Raw genomic sequence first — 20,554 nt, 5'->3', positions numbered from 1 at the left:
GGAACTTATATTTTAGTGGAATAGGCAGTCAAGTAAATAAACAATTACAGAACTGTTACAGAAATATGCAAGAGTTCAAGGACAACACTCAAGACGGCTCTAGATTGGGAACAAGTTAGGATAAGCTTCTTGGCAGAAGTAGCTGCTTGAGATACCTAATCACATGAACCAGAAAAATAGAGGTCATTTTCTGAAGTGAAAACTCACTAGTAATCATGCTCAAGGGTCAGTTTTCTCTACAGCAATTGATCCTGTTCAGGAGGGTTCCTATAGTTTTTGAAGAACAGTTGAAAGCTATTTGGATTGTTGACATGACAGTTGAAGGGCATTTGATTTGCTCTCAGTTCTTAATGATTATAAATAAAGTCATTATAAAATCTGCATACGAGTTTTTGTGTGACCAAATGTTTTCACTTCTCTTGCAGAGGCAAAAAACTTGCTTTAACTTGCTCCTCACTTTTTGGAGTCATTACAAGAAAAAAAAAAAAAAAAACCAGACAGTTCTTGGCGTACTCTGATGCTTTTGCAAAAATGTTCTTATAAAAGGGTTTCATCTTCAAGGAATTCATGGAAAAGACTCTGACAAGTACAGATTTCTGGTAACTGACTATACTGATGAACTGAATGAATAAGCATTTTCAGAACTCTAATGGAAAACTGATGAATTCATAAAAGTGCTAACAAAACATCAAGATGAAAAAAAAATTAATTACATGGGACTGAGTGAACTGATGAGGATGATTATAATTTTTGTAACTTTGTTTGAATAATAATAAAAAATCCCACAGGGACTCAGAGGCAAAAAATATACAAATCAATTTTCACTGCAAAGTAAAGGAGCTGCTACAGTGGAGGAATACTGGACTGAATGTCAATATTATGACATAGTATGAGCGTGTTTCATGTTTGGTAATTGCAATCATTGTTGCTTTTGTTGTGGTCACCCATTTACAATGCTTGGTGTCAGTTTAATCTCTTGTAAAAATAAAATACAGTGTGTGTGTGTGTGTGAAACAAAAAAAGAAATACTTCTATTTCACCATAAGAACAATGTTTGATAGTTTTTGGTGGCTATTAAGACGGTCCCTTCTGGGCTTCCCTGGTGGCGCAGTGGTTGAGAGTCCGCCTGCCGATGCAGGGGACACGGGTTTGTGCCCCGGTCCGGGAAGCCTGTGAGCTATGGCCGCTGAGCCTGTGCGTCTGGAGCCTGTGCTCCGCAACGGAAGAGACCACAACAGTGAGAGGCCTGCGTACCAGGCAAAAAAAAAAAAAAAGAATTTCTATTTGATAAGATTTTTTAAGTACCTAATGCTTTTTTAATCAAAAGATATATGTCTCTATTTTGTTCATTATGTACTTTTTCTACCTTTTCTTAATGTGATTTATTATGTTGGTAGATATTCTAGTATTGAATTTTCCTTGCCTTTGTGAGATAAATCTTACACGGTTCGTCATGTATTATGATTTTAAACATTATTTGATTCAGTTTGTTAAAAAAATTTTATTCAACATTTTTACATCTCTTTTTATGAATGAGTTTGGCCTGAAATGTTTCCTTCTGTATTATCCTTGTTTGATTTTGGAATAAAAGTTTTGGAAGCCTCATAAGTTGATGAGTTTTATTCCTTTTTCTCTTGTTCAAAACCTTTTGAGGGCTTCCCTGGTGGCGCAGTGGTTCAGAAGCTGCCTGCCGGTGCAGGGGACACAGGTTCGAGCCCTGGTATGGGAGGATCCCACATGCCGCGGAACAACTAGGCCCGTGAGCTACAACTACTGAGCCTGCGTGTCTGAAGCCTGTGCTCCGCAATAAGAGAGGTCACCACAGTGAGAGGTCCGCGCACCGCGATGAAGGGTGGCCCCCGCTTGCCACAACTAGAGAAAGCCCTCGCACAGAAACGAAAACCCAACACAGCCAAAAAATAAAAAAATATAAAAGTAAATAAATTTAAAAACAAACAAACAAAAATAAAAACCCAAAACCTTTTGAATAAGATTGAAATTATTTATTCTTGAGGGTTTGGTAGAATATGCCTATAAGACAATCTGCCCCAGGGATTCACCCACCCCCAGAATGGGTTTTAACCACTGATTTAATTACTTTAACAATTAGTGTATATTCTATTTTTCTTGGGTCAGTTTTTATAGGTTTTGCTAAAATATTGTTCATTTTATTTAGACTTTCAATTTTGTGATTATAAAATTTCATCCTCTCTTCTTATCTAATACATACATTTAAGACTAGAAATGTCCCCCTGGAACAGTTTCCAGAACTTTTGATTTGTAGTGATCTCACTGTCAAAAACATTTTCATTTTAAATTATTTTATTTAAAAATATTTGGTTTTTTCAGCTATACTGAGATATGATCGACATATAAAATTGTAATATTTAATATATGTATACATTGTAAAAAAGAAAAAAAAAACCATAGGACAATTGCATAGCTCTCTTAAAGGTAAATACTACCAAGCAGTAATAATAACAGCTATTTACTATCTGAATCTGCCAAAAAAGAAAGACAGTGAGAAAGAGAAAAAGAAGCAAAGTAAAAATTGGATTTAAATCCAAAGAGAAGCTACTGAATTTTAAAGTTAAATCATTCAACAATTACTTACTGAGAATTCACTATGAGTCAAGCACTAAGATAAATGCTTGGGCTTCACTGGTAGATAAATAAATAAATGCACAATTACACCCTAAAAGAAGAGATATGAAAGAACAGGGTGGTAACAGGGAAAGATACGTTTGAGGAGAATAAGACAGGGAATCAGCGAAGGTTTGCTTCAGAAAGTCACAAAGCTTAATGAATGAGTTAGCCAAAGGGTAGAGAGACTGTTTCAGACAAAGGGAAAATGTACAGGGACTAGAGGTATGAAAAAGCTTAGATAATTAAAGGTGTGAAGGAAGTACAGCTAGAATATTGATGAGCAAAGGGAAGATACTACAAAAGTCAGCTGATCCTGATAGGTCTAGTTAGATTTGGGATCTTTTTCCCTAACAACTTTGTTCAACTTAGAGTGTCATCTACTTTATACTCATGATAATTCCTCTAAGAGAGATATAAAATTCAAAGTGGATTTCAAGTCTATAATTAGTGTTCTCTATCGAAAACACATTTCCTCTGAGCTTCAGCTGTTACTGATAATATCAATACCAATGTTTAGAAACACTGACATTTCCTCTTAAGCCCTTTTATTAGTATTGCATTTTATACCTCATTTTTATATAGTATTTCATCTAATCCTCACAGCTGGTCCAATTTTTCTAGCAAATGCTAGGTTTTTGAAATCTTTGATTCCTAAATTGAAAAAAAAGAGTATGAGATTCTTATTCTAAATTATAAAATTCAATTCAACAAGCATTTATTTACCTGATACAAAAAAGACAGTTTTCGGGGCTTCCCTGGTGGCGCAGTGGTTAAGAATCCACCTGCCAATGCAGGGGACACGGGTTCAATCCCTGGTCCAGGAAGATCCCACATACCGCGGAGCAACTAAGCCTGTGTGCCACAACTACTGAGCCTGCGCTCTAGAGCCCACAAGTCAAAACTACTGAAGCCTGCCGCGTAGAGCCCGTGCTCCACAACAAGAGAAGCCACCACGACGAGAAGTCCACGCACCACAACGAAGAGGAGCCCCCCTCGCCGCAACTAGAGAAAGCCCGCGCACAGTAACGAAGACCCAACACAGTCAAAAATAAATAAAATAAATTTATTTTTAAAAAGACAGCTTTCAGAGGTAAAATATGGAGGTTGAACTTTCAAAGTAACTTACTCTTTTTTTGAAAGTTTGCTTCCATGCTGTTAACCTTATAAAGTAATTTTTAACCGGTTCTACCAAAGTATCAGTCAAGCAGAACTTAAATTTTTGTATTATTCTAAATACCACAGTGTGGGCCTTGATAATTTAAGTCCACTGGACCTTGATAATTTAAGCCCATATCTTGTTTTCCAGTTTCATGTGTATATGCTGTATTTTATCCTTTTTGCTATTACAGTTAATCCTTCAAGAAAATGAAGGTAAATACAATCATGAATTCACAGCTCTTCAAAAGAATGTGTGTGAAACCACACTACACAACTATTACTGTCTAGCTGACACACTTTCTCCTCTACTCAGTAACTCTGCCTTTCCACCCACACATTAGACTTTTTCCCCTGAAAATCTGCTGGTGTATATCATCTACAAGCAGGAAAGTAATTACCTTTATGTAAAAGTTCTTCCCTTTCGTCCCAATTCTGCTAGAATAGAATAAAATGATTCCATTTATATGTAGTGCTTAATTAAACAGAGTAAATGTTCTAAATGACTAAAGTCATATCAGATACATTCATTATGGACCCACAATTAGATATAAACTCAAAGGCAGGTACTTTCTATTTGTCCTCCAACACCTAGCGAAAGGTCTGAAACAGCAGTTATGCAAATATTAGCTCCCTTTCCCCTTTGGTAGGAAAGGCTGTACTAGGTACTTTCATTTACACTACCTCATTTCATCTTCCCAGAACCCTGCTACAGAATATTATTATCCTTACTCAGCAGACTCTGAAGGGGAAAGGACTCCAATTGTACAAGTTATTCCTTCTATATTTTACTAGCTCTCTATTTTTTTAAAACCTACACCACTCTACAATATAACATTTTATTAAGCAATTGGCTGTTTAATAAACTTGAAAATATCTGCATACTTCACTTGCTTCATACTCAGCTTTTTGAAAGGCAAATACCTCTAGATACTTAAAAGGGCCAAATAAAAAGTGTGGTATAGATGTAAAGCAGAAAGCAAGGTGAAAAAAGAACTATTGTTTAATTCTTCAAGACACATCGAAGCATCTTCACTTTACTTGAAGTGAATACCAAGACCACCCAAGTTTAAACACAAATACAAAAACATTTCCAAAACCTAAAATAGCAAAAATTCATGTTTGAAAATCCACTTTAACACGTTATGCTGTAATTCAATTCACAGATGGCTTGGCTAATCTTTCTTCCAGCTGCCATGTTACCAAAATAACCTTTCTTCACTAATTCTATTCATGTTTTACTACAGCTATTATATTCCTGCTTGGTATACTTAAAACCCATCAAACAATTTTTACAGGTCATTCTGCAAATTTCTATGTAAATATTCTAACAAAATAAAATTGAAAAGCTCACTAATCTAAAGATAGCACCACTAGAGCTTAATAATATACACTAATGGTAACAACAGTTGAGTGCTGGAATGTATCAACAGTACAATTGAGAGTATATAAAAAATACACACAAACACAGACATACACCTATGCAAGGCAGAGGGACTGCAAGGAAATTCATTAACATAGAGTAAAGGGACTACCTTTTTTTTTCCTTTTCTCTCTCTCTCTCTGTTTTCTTCTTTTTTCAGTATTTCCAAGTTCTCTATAGGGCTTATGTATAACAAAATTAAAAAGAAAAAAAAAACTAAAAAAAGTGAACATTTAGCAAATATCAATAGAAAATAATCAGATGGCTTTTCATTGCTTATTGTATATAAGACTGATTATACTTCATAAATTATCTAAGTTTATTTTTATTCATGCATAATTCAATTTTAAAATGTATTTCATTAATATGTAAATATAGGTTAAAATAATTCTCTGGCTCCTCTCACTCAAGGTCTCTAAGTATATTAGTACAGGAGAGAGGCAGGTTGGAGGAGTGTAGCTGCCATCTAGAAGGCAGCCCTTGTGAAAAAGATAACAAAGAGAAGTAAAATGCCTTTTGATAAACTTCCCAATTACCCTAAGAAATTAAGACAAGTCCTAATGCTTTTCTTAGTTCTACTGGAACTCATTGCTCATGATTCTTCATTTATGATAAACATACTTTAGCTTTCAAAGACAGCTAACAACATAAAATTTACCTTCAAAATTGGAGGGAAAAATTATGAGTGTCCAAAGATATTCAGCCTGTACTAACAAAAAAGATTATCAAGTTTACAATAAAAATTTTAAAGTACAGAATATTTCCTTGGGAGGAGATGAAAACAAGAAATTGGTAAATAGAGCAAGCACCTTTATTCTACTACTGTCTACTTTCACTAATGGCTGACTTAACCTCATTTTATTACTGTATATAAAAATAAACCTATTTTCTTTAAAAATTGGAAGACTGCTATACTCTATGGTGTATTGGTTAATAAGGGTTCATAGCATTTTAAAGGGAGTGATCTCCACTATTAGCCTCAGGAGCAATCAGACTACTTGCTACAGTAAATATCTGAAAGAATAGAAGGCTTCTTCATATAAATGGGTCTCTGGGACTGGAAATGTTTAGTTAGGATACTAACTCATAATTCATTTCTCCTATATAAAGCTTTCTTTAAACAATGTTAAATTTTACAGTGTCTTGCAGAGTAAAGAGTAGAATCTTTCCTAAAATTTACTTCAATTTAAAACAGGATGATGATCCAAAGCACTGTATTTAACTATTCCAAATCTTCAAAGAGCATAATGCTTGTGGTACTGTAAGTATCAATGATAACTGCCATACCTAAACTAGGGTCTAGTTTTACTTTTATTCCAAAATAGGAAGACAACAGTTAATAACAGAAAACAACAGATGCCTTTGAATTTTCTAATGAAACCAGTAACGGCTTTTCTTGTAGTCTTTTTTTGTTTTTTACCTCCCTGTCATCCACAGTTCTGTAAAACGCAGAAGTTCTAAACTTGGAATCAGATTATCCAGTGAAAACAAACAAGCTTTTAGTAATGGAAAAAATGACTTAATAGAAGAGCAGAAGCTAGCAGAAAAGCAGGTATATGATCCCATTCATGTAAATTGAAAATGAGACAAAAGCATTTAATGAGGCTTTTTACATGATGTCTTGACAAAAGGAACATCTTAAAGAACTTAACAGAATCATAAAATACTAATATAAACCAGTGACCTGTTAGTTCTGTGTTACGCTTTAGTCATTATATGTTCAGTTACTATACTTCAGGTAAAGTTATTTAGAACCAAGGACTGATAATTCAAAAATTAACTATACCACTTATCAGTCAGGGTCCTACAATTCTTGTCTAATAGCACCTACAATCATAAACAGCAAGCTCTGGGACAGTAGAGAATATTAGCTGGCAAAAGCAAACCCTGGTGTTCCCTGGCTGTATAAAGGAAGCTTCTTGACATACCCCACTGGTACACTTTAGATAACTGACCTACCAGATCTGCTCTAGCCTATCTACTGAACTATAATTAGCTCCAGGGATTCTTTAGGATACCAAGAGAGGTAGAATCTGGTGATTCAAGTAGCCCAGAGGCACTATAACACAGTGTTTATGAGAATAATGTTGAGTCAAACTACCCAGATCCAACTCCCAGTTCTGCAATGTATAAGCTTTGTTGTGACTTTGGAGTCACAACTGCATCTCATTTTCTTCATTGGTATAAAAGAAAAATAAGATTAAAAATATTTACCTCATATGATTGTTGTGAGACAATACAACTGCCTAAAACAGTGTTTATTATATAGTTAAACATTATTATTTACGTTTACTATTTATTATTCCCATGAGATCAGTCCCTCTGAAGATGGAGAGATGTGAATTCCCACACTTTTTAAAAGAACCTGTTACAAACTAAAAGTTCTATGCCCTAACCATAGCCTCTGTTTAATGTCATATCATTTTCACAATAAAAAGGGGAGGAATCATTTTGTAAACTGACAACGAATCATATTTATCATTTGGGTGGGACTAAAGGAGAGAGGAGCTTACTGGGTGAGAAAAGGGCCTATGTGAGTTAGTCTAAAAGACCCAACTCAAATAGAACTGGATGGAATAACCATGACAACAATTAAAATGAACCTTCAAGGTATATTTCAAAATATAATACCCATTAATTACTTTGTCCTAAAAAATTTTTTTCTGATCTTTCTAAGAGCTACACAAAATTAAAATACTTTAAATCTTGTTTACTCCACTATGAACTCCACTCCTAAAAAAAGAGAGTTAATGCATTAGAACATATGAGAGTTAATGCATTAGAACATATGAATAAAAAAACAACCCTCCAATTTTGAGGGTTAGTCATTGTACAAAGCTGAATACTACCAGTTCAAATTATTTAAAAATTTCTCAATTTAGTATTCAGTATATGCAACTCTATTACAACAGAAAATGTAGCTAGTGGCTAAGAAAGTTAATATTACTGACTTGGAAAGCAGAAAAAAATGCATCAATTCCTAACTTCTTACAATGTCTAATAAAACTCACTTTGTAACATTAGCAAAGAATTCTAAAGATAAAAATGATAAAATACGGATCCAAAACCCAACTCTTTCTTGGTAAATAGGAAACCTACAGTATCAAATAAAATCAAAGGGAGACTGGAAGGAATATTTTCATCTCTGAGCTGAACTACTGAAATGGCTTCCAAGCTGCTATTTTCCATAACTATCAAATAAATTTCCTCCAATAGACCTTAATTCATTCACTCCAGCGTTATATTCTTTTTTTTTTTTTGCAGTACGCAGGCCTCTCACTGTTGTGGCCTCTCTGGTTGCGGAGCACAGGCTCCGGACGCGCAGGCTCAGTAGCCATGGCTCACGGGCCCAGCCGCTCCGCGGCATGTGGGATCTTCCCGGACCAGGACACGAACCCGTGTCCCCTGCATTGGCAGGCAGACTCTCAACCACTGCGCCACCAGGGAAGCCCCCAGTGTTATATTCTTTACCAATTTATACACCAAGTCTATACTTCTGGGCTTGCCACCACGCATCCTCCCAATCTTCCTTCACAGGCTATACTCCATTTCCTAAAACTAAACCTCCTTCAGGCCCATAAACCCTGATTGCATTTCCATCACCTGGGTTCAGCTCCTTCCTCACTCGCCTCCTTCAGCACATTTTGAAGACTGTGAAAAATTCTACCTTACCTTCGTTTTAAGAATCATCTCAAACATACAAACCACAGAATTCTTACACCCTCCCCCACCTAGAATACCTTTTAACATCTTGTAAAATACCAGTGTTCAACTGAAGAGCCATCTGAGGAAAGATCTGTTGTCTGAACTACTGCAATAGCCTCTGGAATTGGCCTCCTGGTAGAACTCCCTCTTCCCTCCTCCCCCACACCTCAATCTTTTCTATAGGCAGCAGTTGTCTCTTAAAAATGCAAATCTCATTATATTAAGGCAATTAAATATCTCCAATGCATTTCTAGAGCTCTCAGTATGAAATGGATTTAATAGGACTTACTGGGTCCTACTAGATCTGACCTCGACCTACCTCTCTATACCTCTTGTGGTACCATTCTTCTCATCAGTGTGCTCTGGTCACACTTCCACTGGGTTCTTCCTTGGGCCTTGCTCCCTCCCTCCTTCCTATGAAGGGCTTTTATATGTTGTTTCCTTTGTCCAGAACCTATTCCTCAAGATTCTACCCCTCCACTCTCTACCAACTTTACCAAGTCATACCAATTCATCCTTCAGCTTTCAGTTCAACCATCACTTCCACAGAGATCCCATCCAAACTCTCAAAACCTTTCGTTCCCTTTATTATGTATTTTTAAATGAAATATATTTGACATATACAATATTTTATGCTTTTCCTTCAAAAGACTCAACACTGATTGATCATTCGATTAATGTGAACAAAAGTTTGTCTATATTCCTTAGCTCCTAGTACCAAGCCTGGCACATACAAAGAACTCAACAAACATTGTTAAATTCATGAAATACTCATAGTTCAATCACCAACTAATCAGTATAAGAGAATCTCTGCCCTCTACAAATGTAAATTCTAACAGTTTTATAATGAATCAGTTTAATAAGGAGCCTCAGCAGTCTCTTGTGAAATTTCAGCTTTAAAAGATGTAGTAATCCAGAGACTTCCCTGGTGGCACAGTGGTTAAGAATCCACCTGCCAATGCAGGGGACACGAGTTCAATCCCTTGTCTGGGAAGATCCCACATGCTGCGGAGCAACTAAGCCCATGTGTCACAACTACTGAGCCTGTGCTCTAGAGCCTACGTGCCACAACTACTGAAGCCTGCACGCCTAGAGCCCATGTTCCACAACAAGAAAAGCCATCACAATGAGAAGCCCATGCACCACAACCAAGAGTAGCCCCTGCTCGCCACAACTAGAGAAAGCCCAGGTGCAGCAACGAAGACCCAAGGCAGCCAAATATTTTTTTAAATTTTTTAATTAAAAAAATTTATTAAAAAAGATGTAGTAATCCAGAGTAAATGTTTCCATTAGTATTATACATGTCTAACCTAGCAAAAGAGATAACTTTTAAAAATATTTGAATTCATTTGAAATCTCACATACTTCTTATACCAGCAGTGTATAAGAATTCTTATTTCTCCACATCCTTCTCAGCATTTAGTATTATCAGTCTTTTAAATTTTAGCCATTCTGGTGGATATGTACTAACACCTTACTGTGACCTTAACTTGCATTTCTCTGATGAACGATACTGAATAAGTTTTTGTCATTTAATACCATTTGAATATTAATGGTGAACATTTATCACCATTTGAATATTTCCTTTTGTGATGTGCCTGATTGTGGATTTTTTCTTACTCATTTGTAGTTTAATACATACATACACACATACAGACCCCTGAATGTAAGCCCTATGTCAGCTGTATGTGAGACAAATATCTTCCCATTTTGAAGCTTACTTCTCTTAATGCTATCTTTTGAGGGACAGAAATTCTTCATTTTAATGCACTCCAATTAATCAGTCTTTTCTTTTATGGTTAATAATATTTGTGTCCTGTTTAAACATATTTTCCCTACCTGAAGTTTATAAAGATATCTTCATATGTTACCTTCTTCAATATCTATTATTATATATTTCACATTTAGATCTACAATCCATCTCAAATTGATCTTTGTGTATGGTGCAAAGTATAGGGTGTCAACTCTTTTTCCATATGGATAGGTTGACTGAGTTCCATTTATTTTCCATCAGAGTAAATAAGTCCTCTCACCTTTCTGTTCTTTTTTTTAATTTTTATTTTATATCAGAGTAGGGTTGATTAACAATGTTCGTTAGTTTCAGGTGTACAGCAAAGAGATTCAGTTATATATATACATGTATCTATTCTTTTTCAAATTCTTTTCCCATTTAGGTTTTTATACAGTATTGAGCAGAGTTCCCTGTGCTGTACAGTAGGGTCCTTGTCGATGACCTATTTTAAATATAGCAGTGTGTACATGTCAATCCCAAACTCCCAATCTGTCCCTCCCCTCTCACCTTTTTGTTCTTAAAGATTAACCTGGCTATATCTGGCCTTTTTCATTTATATATCAGATTGTCATTTTTCACACACACACACACACACACACACACACACACACACACAACTAGGATTCTGGTTCAGCTTGTGTTGAATCTGTGATTGGTTTGGAATTAACTTCTTTATAACAGAAAATCTTCCAAACCATGAGCATGGTATTGTGTATATCCCTTCACTTATTCAGCTCAGAGGTTCTCTGAAACCCTTACAGGAAGTCTGGCAAGGTTAATACTCTCATTCTCTCACAAGTGTATGGTGGAATTTTTCAGAAGCTAAATATGTGAAATCGCAACAGACTATGTGCAGAAATAGTTACGAGAATCCATTTATCTTCTATTAAGCAAGACATTAAAATCTGCAGGGGCTTCCCTGGTGGCGCAGTGGTTGAGAGTCCACCTGCCGATGCAGGGGACACGGGTTCGTGCTCCGGTCTGGGAGGATCCTACATGCCGCGGAGCGGCTGGGCCCGTGAGCCATGGCCGCTGAGCCTGCGTGCCTGGAGCCTGTGCTCCGCACTGGGAGAGGCCGCAATGGTGAGAGGCCCGCGTACCGCAAAAAAAAAAAAAAAATCTTCAAAATGTAAAACAATGCCCTTCTTAAATTTTTTGACTTGAAAAATGCTTATCTTTCATAAACATGTTATTTAGCTTCCCTGGTGGCGCAGAGGTTGAGAGTCCACCTGCTGATGCAGGGGACATGGGTTCGTGCCCCGGTCCGGGAAGATCCCACATGCCGCGGAGCGGCTGGGCCCATGAGCCATGGCCTCTGAGCCTGCGCGTCTGGAGCCTGTGCTCCGCAACGGGAAAGGCCACAAAAGGGAGAGGCCAGCGTATCACAAAAAAAAAAACAAAAAACAAAAAAAAACCAACGAACATGTTATTTACATTGGCATATGAGTTATTATTTTTAAATAAATAAAATTTTTGCGCTTTACTTTCTAATTTGTTAAATACTGGAAGACAGCCAACATAAACAAAAAAGGTCTTTGGGTTCTTCACTATTTTTTTACATTAAAATAATAATAGACAAAAAATAATAAACAAAAATTTTAATATTATTTTATTAAGTTAATTACAGATTCACAGGTAGTTGTAAGAAATAATAGAGATATTCCTTTGCAGTTTCTCTTAACGGTAAAATTTTGTGAAAACTGTGTACAGTAATATTATATCCATGACATTGACATTGATATATAATCCATCTATCTTATTCAGATTTCCCCAGTTTTACTTGCCCTGTTGGTGCAGTCTGTTCTCAAGTTTTAAGAGTATAAAGAGGGCCTTGAAACAGAAAGGTTTGAGAACGGCTGATTTAAGATTTAACGTTTATTTATGCTTTTTCATTTTTATAGATTGTGCATTTATACAATCGATATTTGCTTCTTTATGAACTCACTTATTAATTCCAGCTTTGTCTTCCTCATTTCCTCATAATACATTATTTAGAATGCCAGAGTAGGTATGTTTGCTCAGAGGCACCCAACCCCACCAGCTACTGTTTATGACCTCAGATGATATATGAATAACCTAAGGTGGATCAATTGGTCCCTTTCCTGGGAATCTGGAATTAGAACTGAGAAGGAGATCAATCTCTCTGGATATCTAGACCAGATACAAATTCTGAAATTGTTGGTGCCCTTTTATTTTGCCTGCAGAACTGGGAAAACAAGAAGTCTAGTTTGCTGTAAAAAAGAATAAAGTGGATTTGGTGGAAACAATGATGAGAAACTTAGAAGACTTCCCGGGTTGCATATACTTCCTGGCTCTAATTCATTCCAGAAGCCCAGATTCTGTAAGACATCTCTATAATCTTACAGTGAATTACTTTATTTAGGCTAGTTCCAATGGGCTTTTCTTACTTAAAACAAAGAATCCTAACTAACATGTGCAAGAGGTCCTTCTACCACTTTACTACTAGTGGCTCTCCTAATACCACGGCTAAGTATGTGGCTTTGAAAACTGGCTCCTTTTTTTTTTTCGAGAGGCTCAAAAGAAAATAGTTGAGCTGATGATTTGGGGGGTCTTAAGATATATGAAGAACTGCAACTGTGTGTATATAATTATGTATACATTTGTTAACAAATCTAGAAAAAGGACTGGAATATAGGTTTTCCTCAGTAGAAATAATTTTATTATACAAAGCCATTCCACCGGTGAGTAATCAAAAAAAGGCTGTAACTGGTAAGATCTGCCGAAACAGTAGACAAATCTCAAACTGCAGAACTAGACACAGTTCTGCAGATGTGATCTAACAGTGTAAAGGAACGGATTTTTTTAAAAATCTAGACTAAATATTAATTTAGCTTTACACTGAATTAGTACATTTTAAAATGATTATACTGTTGTCAGACCCTGGGCTTCCTTTTAAACTTTCAAGCAACATTTTTCTCATGTTTGTCAAAGATGGTCTCTACCAACCTATAGCCATCAATATTTTAATGCAGAATTTTACATTAATATCCATTATCTTTTCATTTTACTGTTTAAAACCTACTACTTCACACTTTTAGAGTTCTCTCTCAGCTTCTACAGTTTAATCTACTAAAATGTTGAATAAGATAGGGTCAAGAACACAAGGACCACTACACTTTAGTCCTTCCTCTGGGTTGACACTGAGTGATTAATCAGTAGACTGACATGTATACAGTGGTTCATCCAGCGGTTAATCCATCCAATCCTGCTAATATTCATGTCAGATTTTTGTCATGTTAACCGCAAAGATCTAACAAGAGCCTGTCCAAGTGCTGTACTACAAAATCAAGCTACACTAGGTTTGCAACATTTCCCTCATTTGAACTTACCAACCTTGTCAAAAAAGGAAGTAAAGATAGGTCAACACAAAACTTGTTTTCAGAAAACTCAAATGGGCATCTAGTGATCAACATTACCTCTTCTAAAACTATACGCTTAATAATGGATATTAGAATTCTGCTGGTTACAGTAGAAGACCATTTTTAACAAATGTACATGTAAATTAAGGGCTATGCCATCAGTTATTTCCTTCTTCCTAGTCTTGCTCCATTTCACAACTCTTAAAAGCCCTCTTTTCACTGTCTTGAAAAATATTTTCACAAAATTCACATAACTCTAAGCTTCACCATTCCTGATTCTATTCTTAGAGATTTGAGGCCATTTTTTCAATTCATTCTTAAAACAGATATTCATCATTAAATTCATCATTTTCATATTCATACAAAACAAGTCAAAAGAGCTCACTGTATAAAAATTGCTCTTCTATCTTTTAAAATCCCTTTATTCCTCAAAACTATCTGCTTTTTTGGAAATTATGCTTATCTTTTCTTGGTAGTCTACTTGCCAAAAGCTTCAAAATACATCCAACTAAACCCCTAATTCATTTTCTTACTTGTAAAACTCTCCCAAGGTGTACATCATAATGACAATCAATCTTTCCTTATGAAATAAAAGGTTCAGAGAAAAGATAGGCATAATATAGAAATAAATATTTAAAACACCAGCTTCCTTGAGTGGACAAAGACTAGCAAACTAACATTCATTATGTCAAAGTCTCTACATTTAATCCTGAATACATTACTGGAAGTAGCCATTCAGGCATTTTTCTCCAGTTCAGATTCATCTTCATCACTTCTTTCTGCTTGTTGTAAATGATTCAAAGATGACATAATCCAGAATATCCATAACCATTAATAGTTGGGGTAATTTCCCCAGATTTTTTTCTATGCAAACAACATTTCCCCCCAAATGGAATCACATCATACATACTGTCTTGCAACTAACTTTCTGACACTTAAGTGTAATTTAACAGGGAACAATTTATGTATCATCAGTCCATTTCACACATAAAACAAACATACACATAATCTCCCCCCACTCCCCAATAAGACTGGCTTTAAATGTCAAGGGTGGGTTAAAGAGCAGAAAAAATGCCACAGTAATTTTGAAATAAGGTTTAATATGTATAGTAACCAGGCTCGCCACGCCACTCCCCACTCGCAGCCCCGTGCCTCGCTCCTCTCCGACATAGCAAAAATATCCAGCCCTATAGAGACTGAACGGTGCATCGAGTCTCTAATTGCTGTTTTCCAAAAGCATGCTGGGAGGGACAGTAACAACAGCAAACTCTCCAAGGCCAAGTTCCTTATCTTAATGAATACAGAGCTGGGTGCCTTCACAAAGAACCAGAAGTACCCTGGTGTCCTTGACCGCATGATGAAGAAACTGGACCTCGACTCTGATGGGCAGCTAGATTTCCAAGAATTTCTTAATCTTATTGGCGGCCTGGCCATAGCTTGCCATGACTCCTTTATTAAGTCTACCTCTTCCCAGAAGTAAATCGGAGGAGTCTTTGGGCCTGGCCTCCAGCCCCACTCCCTTTCCTTCAGCCTCCCAATTATCATCTACCCCTCACAGCCCACACATACCCTGAGCCTGGCGCACCCACCACCCGTGCAGGCCACTCCGGCTGGCAGTAATAAAAGCATATTGTTTTTTAAAGCACATACTGGAGAGTCAGTAAATTTGTGCAAGGGAGGGAGATGACTGGGAGGAATATAAATTAGATTGATGGAAACAGTTACTAGAAGTTGCAAAGTAAATAGTAAAAGTGCATCTTGGGTGTATTCATAATCATGATTAATGATACCAACATAATCACCTCTAAGTTTCTCAGACTGATGGAGAGATGTCACTTACTGTTCACTCATTAAATGTCTATACACCCCTACTACGGTACTGTCATAGGCTCTGAGGATACAGTCAGCAAGACAGACAAGGTCCTGCCTTCACTGAGGTTACCTTCTAGTGGGGGGAAAAACAACAAAAGAATAAACAAACAAATAAACAAAGAACTATGAGAGTACAAAAATATATATAATAACCATTTCCTATTTCACTTAAGCTAAAACAAACCCAATGATGCTTGCTCAAGGTCAAAATAACCCACACAACCTTTTTATAGAACTGCTACTTTTCTTATTACCTGTGCAACTTTAAAAAAACATTAAAATATGCAAGAAAAGTCACAAATACTCAAAGCAACTCTAGTAATATTTTGAGCAAAAAAGAAAAATATATCAATGTATAAGTTTTTTAGTTAAAGCTAATATTTTACCTTTATTTTCCCTGAAAACACAGCTTACTAAATTTAGACACCGAAAAAAGTCAGAGGATTTTTTTTTTTTTTTTGGTTGCACTGTGCGGCTTGCAGGAGCTTAGTTCCCCGACCACAGATCAAACCCGTGCCCACCGCAATGGAAGCCCAGAGTCCTAATCACTGGACCACCAAGGAATTGCCAGAGACTGTTTAATGAATTCTTTTTTTTTTTTAACCCGGGCCTCTCACTGTTGTGGCCTCTCCTGTTGCGGAGCACAGGCTCCGGATGCGCAGGCTCAGTGGCCATGGCTCATGGGTCTAGCTGCTCTGCAGCATGTGGGATCTTCCCGGACCGGGGCACGAACCCGTGTCCCCTGCATCGGCATGCGGACTCTCAACCACTGCACACCAGGGAAGCCCTGAATGAATTCTTTAACTGTACAATTCTTAGCAAAATCCAACATGCTCTGAGAAATGTACTCTCACCTCTCATTTTAAGCTATGATCTTATTTTCACAGAGCATTATTTCAGGCAATGAAAGACTTTTAGATTGTTACAGGTACCACTCCTTTATTGCTCTCCAACAGTTCTGCGCTCTACCTCTCCACATCCCCATATCCCTAAAAAGACACACTCTGCCCTCCTCCACAATATCATAAAAATAAATCTGATCTTACTTAAAAGTTCTTAATTAATTCTTCTGAAGTGAAAGGCAAAGAAAATCAAACACAAAACTTTGCATGTATTTTTGGACAGTTCACCAAAGCCCTAAAAACTCTAATCATGAATCCTTATCCTGTGGTTTTCCTGTAGCCTCGTAAATTCTTTTCTATTTGGTATTCAAATAGATCTAAGAAAACAGGCTAACTCCAAGACAAAACACCCTCCAAACAAGATTTTTATATATTATTTATAAGTAGGCCACCTCTCCTCAATATCCTATATGTCCTTTAGCATACTTCACAGTTGATTGTAATTTCTTGCTTACTGCCTGTCTCCCCCAATAGCATTCAAATATACTCTGCTCCTGACCTATACAGTAAGCACAAAGTATTTACTGAATGAACACATCCTGTGAAAAGCACTCCATTCACCTAGTCATCCAAACCGGAAACCAAGCGCACCCACATCTTTGCCTCTATTCCCTCACTTCAAACCCCTTCCAATTCCTACCAATTCTATTTCTTAAATATGTCCTGAGTTCATCTACTATTTACCAACTTCACCTCCACTAAGCTAGTTCATCTCTCTTAGACTCCTCAAGTTCCTGAACTAGCCTCCCTGCCTCCAGTCTTGTCCTCTTTTCAGTTGCATTCTCCACGCTGCAGCCAAAGTGATTTTTCTTAAAGAGAAAATTTGTCTCATTTAACCTGATTAAAATCCTTCAACACTTCTATACACCTCCAGCTCTTTGCACATACTGTTCCCTCTCTCTGAAATAGTTTCCAATACCCTTCCCTCCCTTACAACTTTGGCTAACTTTTACTCATCACGCAGCAGCTTAAATAATAACTTTCTCCAGGAAGCCTTCCCCTTCCCCAAATCAAGGTGAGATGTGCCTTCATCAACTTCCACACCACTTTGTACTATAACCATTACATATCATTACACATAACTGACATAAATGTATAATTTCCTTATGTTTATCTATATACCCTAATACACTGCAAGCTGTGTTAGGGCAGGGACAATGACTGGCTGTCTTCTTTGTCATCATAACTACAGAGATGAATACCAAGCCTCTGCCAGTGCCTCAATTTTTTGTGGTGAACACTGATAAATACCTAATTTCATTCTTTAAAAATACAACAGCCTATTGTAAATTAATTCACACATTACATAATAACCCATTCCAAGTATATAATTAAAAGGTTTTGGTATATCCAGAGTTGTGCAACCATCACCACAATTAATTTTATAACATTTTTATCAACCTAAAAAGAAATGCTATACCAGTTAGCAGTCAATCCCCATTTCCCCTCAATACCTCCAGCCCTTGGCAACCATCAATCTATCTTCTGTCTCTATAGACTTACCTACTCTGAACATTTCATATAAATGGAATCCTACAATATGTGGTCTTTTGTGACTGGTGTCTTTCACGTAGCATAACGTATTTAAGATTCATCTATGTTGCACCAAGTATCAGTACTTAGTTTCTTTTTATTGCCAAATAACATTCCACTGATTTCAGTAACAAAACATACCACATTTTATTTATTCATCAGCACATTTTGTGTTGTTCCCACTTTCTGGCTATTTTGATAATGATGCTATAAACATTAACATACACGTTTTTGTGTGGGCATGTGTTTTCAGTTCTCTTGAGTATACATCTAGGAGTAGGACTGCTAGGTTATATGGCAACTCTATGTTTAACCTTTTGAGGAACTGCCAGACTGTTTTGAAAGTGGTTGAAAATGGTTGCACCACTTTACATTACCACCAGCAGTGTATGAGGGATGGAATTTCTCCATACCCTAATCAACACTTGTTATTATCTGTTGTTTTTATTATAGCCATTCCATTAGGTGTGAAGTAGTACCTCATTACGGTTTTGATTTGCACTTTCCTGATGGCTAAGCAATTTTACTCTAAACTCCATGAAGGTAGCATTGATATCTCTTTTGTTTAAAAGCATATCCCCCCCAGTACTTAATAGTGTATGACACAAAGTAGGCCTTTAATTCTGTTAAGTGAATATATAAAAAAGTAGTATGGGTTTGGGAGTATTTCTTTTTCAGGTGTGCACGATAGGAGTTATTGACTGTATGTTGGAAGCGGAAGGAGTAAACACAAGAAGACCCTGAGATTGTAGTTTAGTAAGTGGAAGACTGACGACATCAAAAATAAGATGTAGATTATACAAAAAGGAGAACAGATCATATAAAAAGAGAACAGTTGAAACTCTAAGAATGAATGATATGGAAAAGAAAAAATAGAGACACAGAGAACTTTGGAACATTCTTCTTTAAGAAAGAAACAGATCAGAAAATGAAACTGAACAGGAGCATTCAGAAGACAAACAGGAGGGAACAGAGTCATGAAAGACTCAAGACATCTCTTAAGTTCCTGTAACTTAAACATAGCTTTCTCAGGGATGTCTACCCTGACATTCTAGGTTAAGTCCTCCTAGTAAAAAATTTCATCTTACCCTAGATCTATTCTAACACCCACTAACACCTCCTCTAGATTACACACTACATGCACACAGGGACCTTATGCCAAGCATATGATAAATAATGATTTATATATTTGTTCATGAATGAGTTAATCACTAATTGAAACAAATAATAGCAACATTTACGTGCAAATACAAATACTGTTTAATATTTCAAACAACTTACAAATTTTCTTAACACACAGAGTAAAACAGATTTTTTTATGGGTGCCTCAGAGAAGGGAGATGACTTCATCACATTATGAATGTAACATGCGTGTCAGCCGGAGTACTTTCAAGGTTAGTCTTCTATATTAAATATACTAGAGACTTTACTGAAAATATCTTTTGCATAACAAGCATTAAAACAGCATGTTTTCTTGGGCAAAACATATAAAATTGCAGGTGAAATCTCTAAGATAAACAATCTGAACGATACAATATCATGAGTAAGCAAAGATATACATAGTGTAATATCCACCAATCATGAGAAATTGAAAATATACTAAATATTCATCATCAGACAACTGGGAAAATAAATTTTAGGATGTACACATGTACTCACACATGTACACACAAACTCACACAGTGGACCCAATATTCATTAACACGGTAATATTTCTAAAAATGTGTAATTTAGAAAGTAGGTTATAAACCAGAAAATTAAATATAAACTCACTTTTAGAAAATTATATATTGGATAGAGATGGATAAAGAGAGTCTATTAAAGTTTTAAATGGAGCTAGCTAGCTCCATGCCTGAAAATCTGAATAGCATTTATTTTCTTTTTTTATATTTTTCTATCATGCTTTAATTACTTAAATAATTATTCTTCTTCAATTTCTGTTTGGGATAAAATACATATAGAACAATAAACAAACTTGAAAGTAAGCCATGTTTAAAATTAAAAAGGAGATGGTGAAGACAAAAAGCAAGAGTAGAAGGCACTGAAGGCCTAATAATTACTTGAGGCATTTTCATGTATACCACATTGAGAAAATCAGAAATTTAAAGACATTTTAGTGTTTTTTTTAAAGATGGCTAAAAGTTAA

General features: G+C 36.2%; 1 protein-coding gene and 1 pseudogene across 6 annotated transcripts in view; one reads left to right on the top strand and one right to left on the bottom strand.

The window, feature by feature from the left end:
- The window catches only part of PPP1R12A (protein phosphatase 1 regulatory subunit 12A), a 148,959-nt gene that overhangs the window by 118,188 nt on the left and 10,217 nt on the right, over positions 1–20,554 (bottom strand). The gene's annotated exons all lie outside the window — the stretch shown is intronic.
- On the top strand, positions 15,189–15,748 carry LOC112394351 (protein S100-A11 pseudogene; annotated as a pseudogene). Its single transcript, XR_003002117.1, has one exon. The product of XR_003002117.1 is annotated as a protein S100-A11 pseudogene (transcript).

Source organism: Neophocaena asiaeorientalis, unplaced genomic scaffold (genome assembly GCF_003031525.2).
Source record: "Neophocaena asiaeorientalis asiaeorientalis breed wild unplaced genomic scaffold, Neophocaena_asiaeorientalis_V1.1 scaffold134, whole genome shotgun sequence".
Taxonomy (NCBI): domain Eukaryota; kingdom Metazoa; phylum Chordata; class Mammalia; order Artiodactyla; family Phocoenidae; genus Neophocaena; species Neophocaena asiaeorientalis.
Note: the sequence above shows the minus strand (reverse complement) of the source record. Positions and strands in the feature narration are given on the sequence as shown.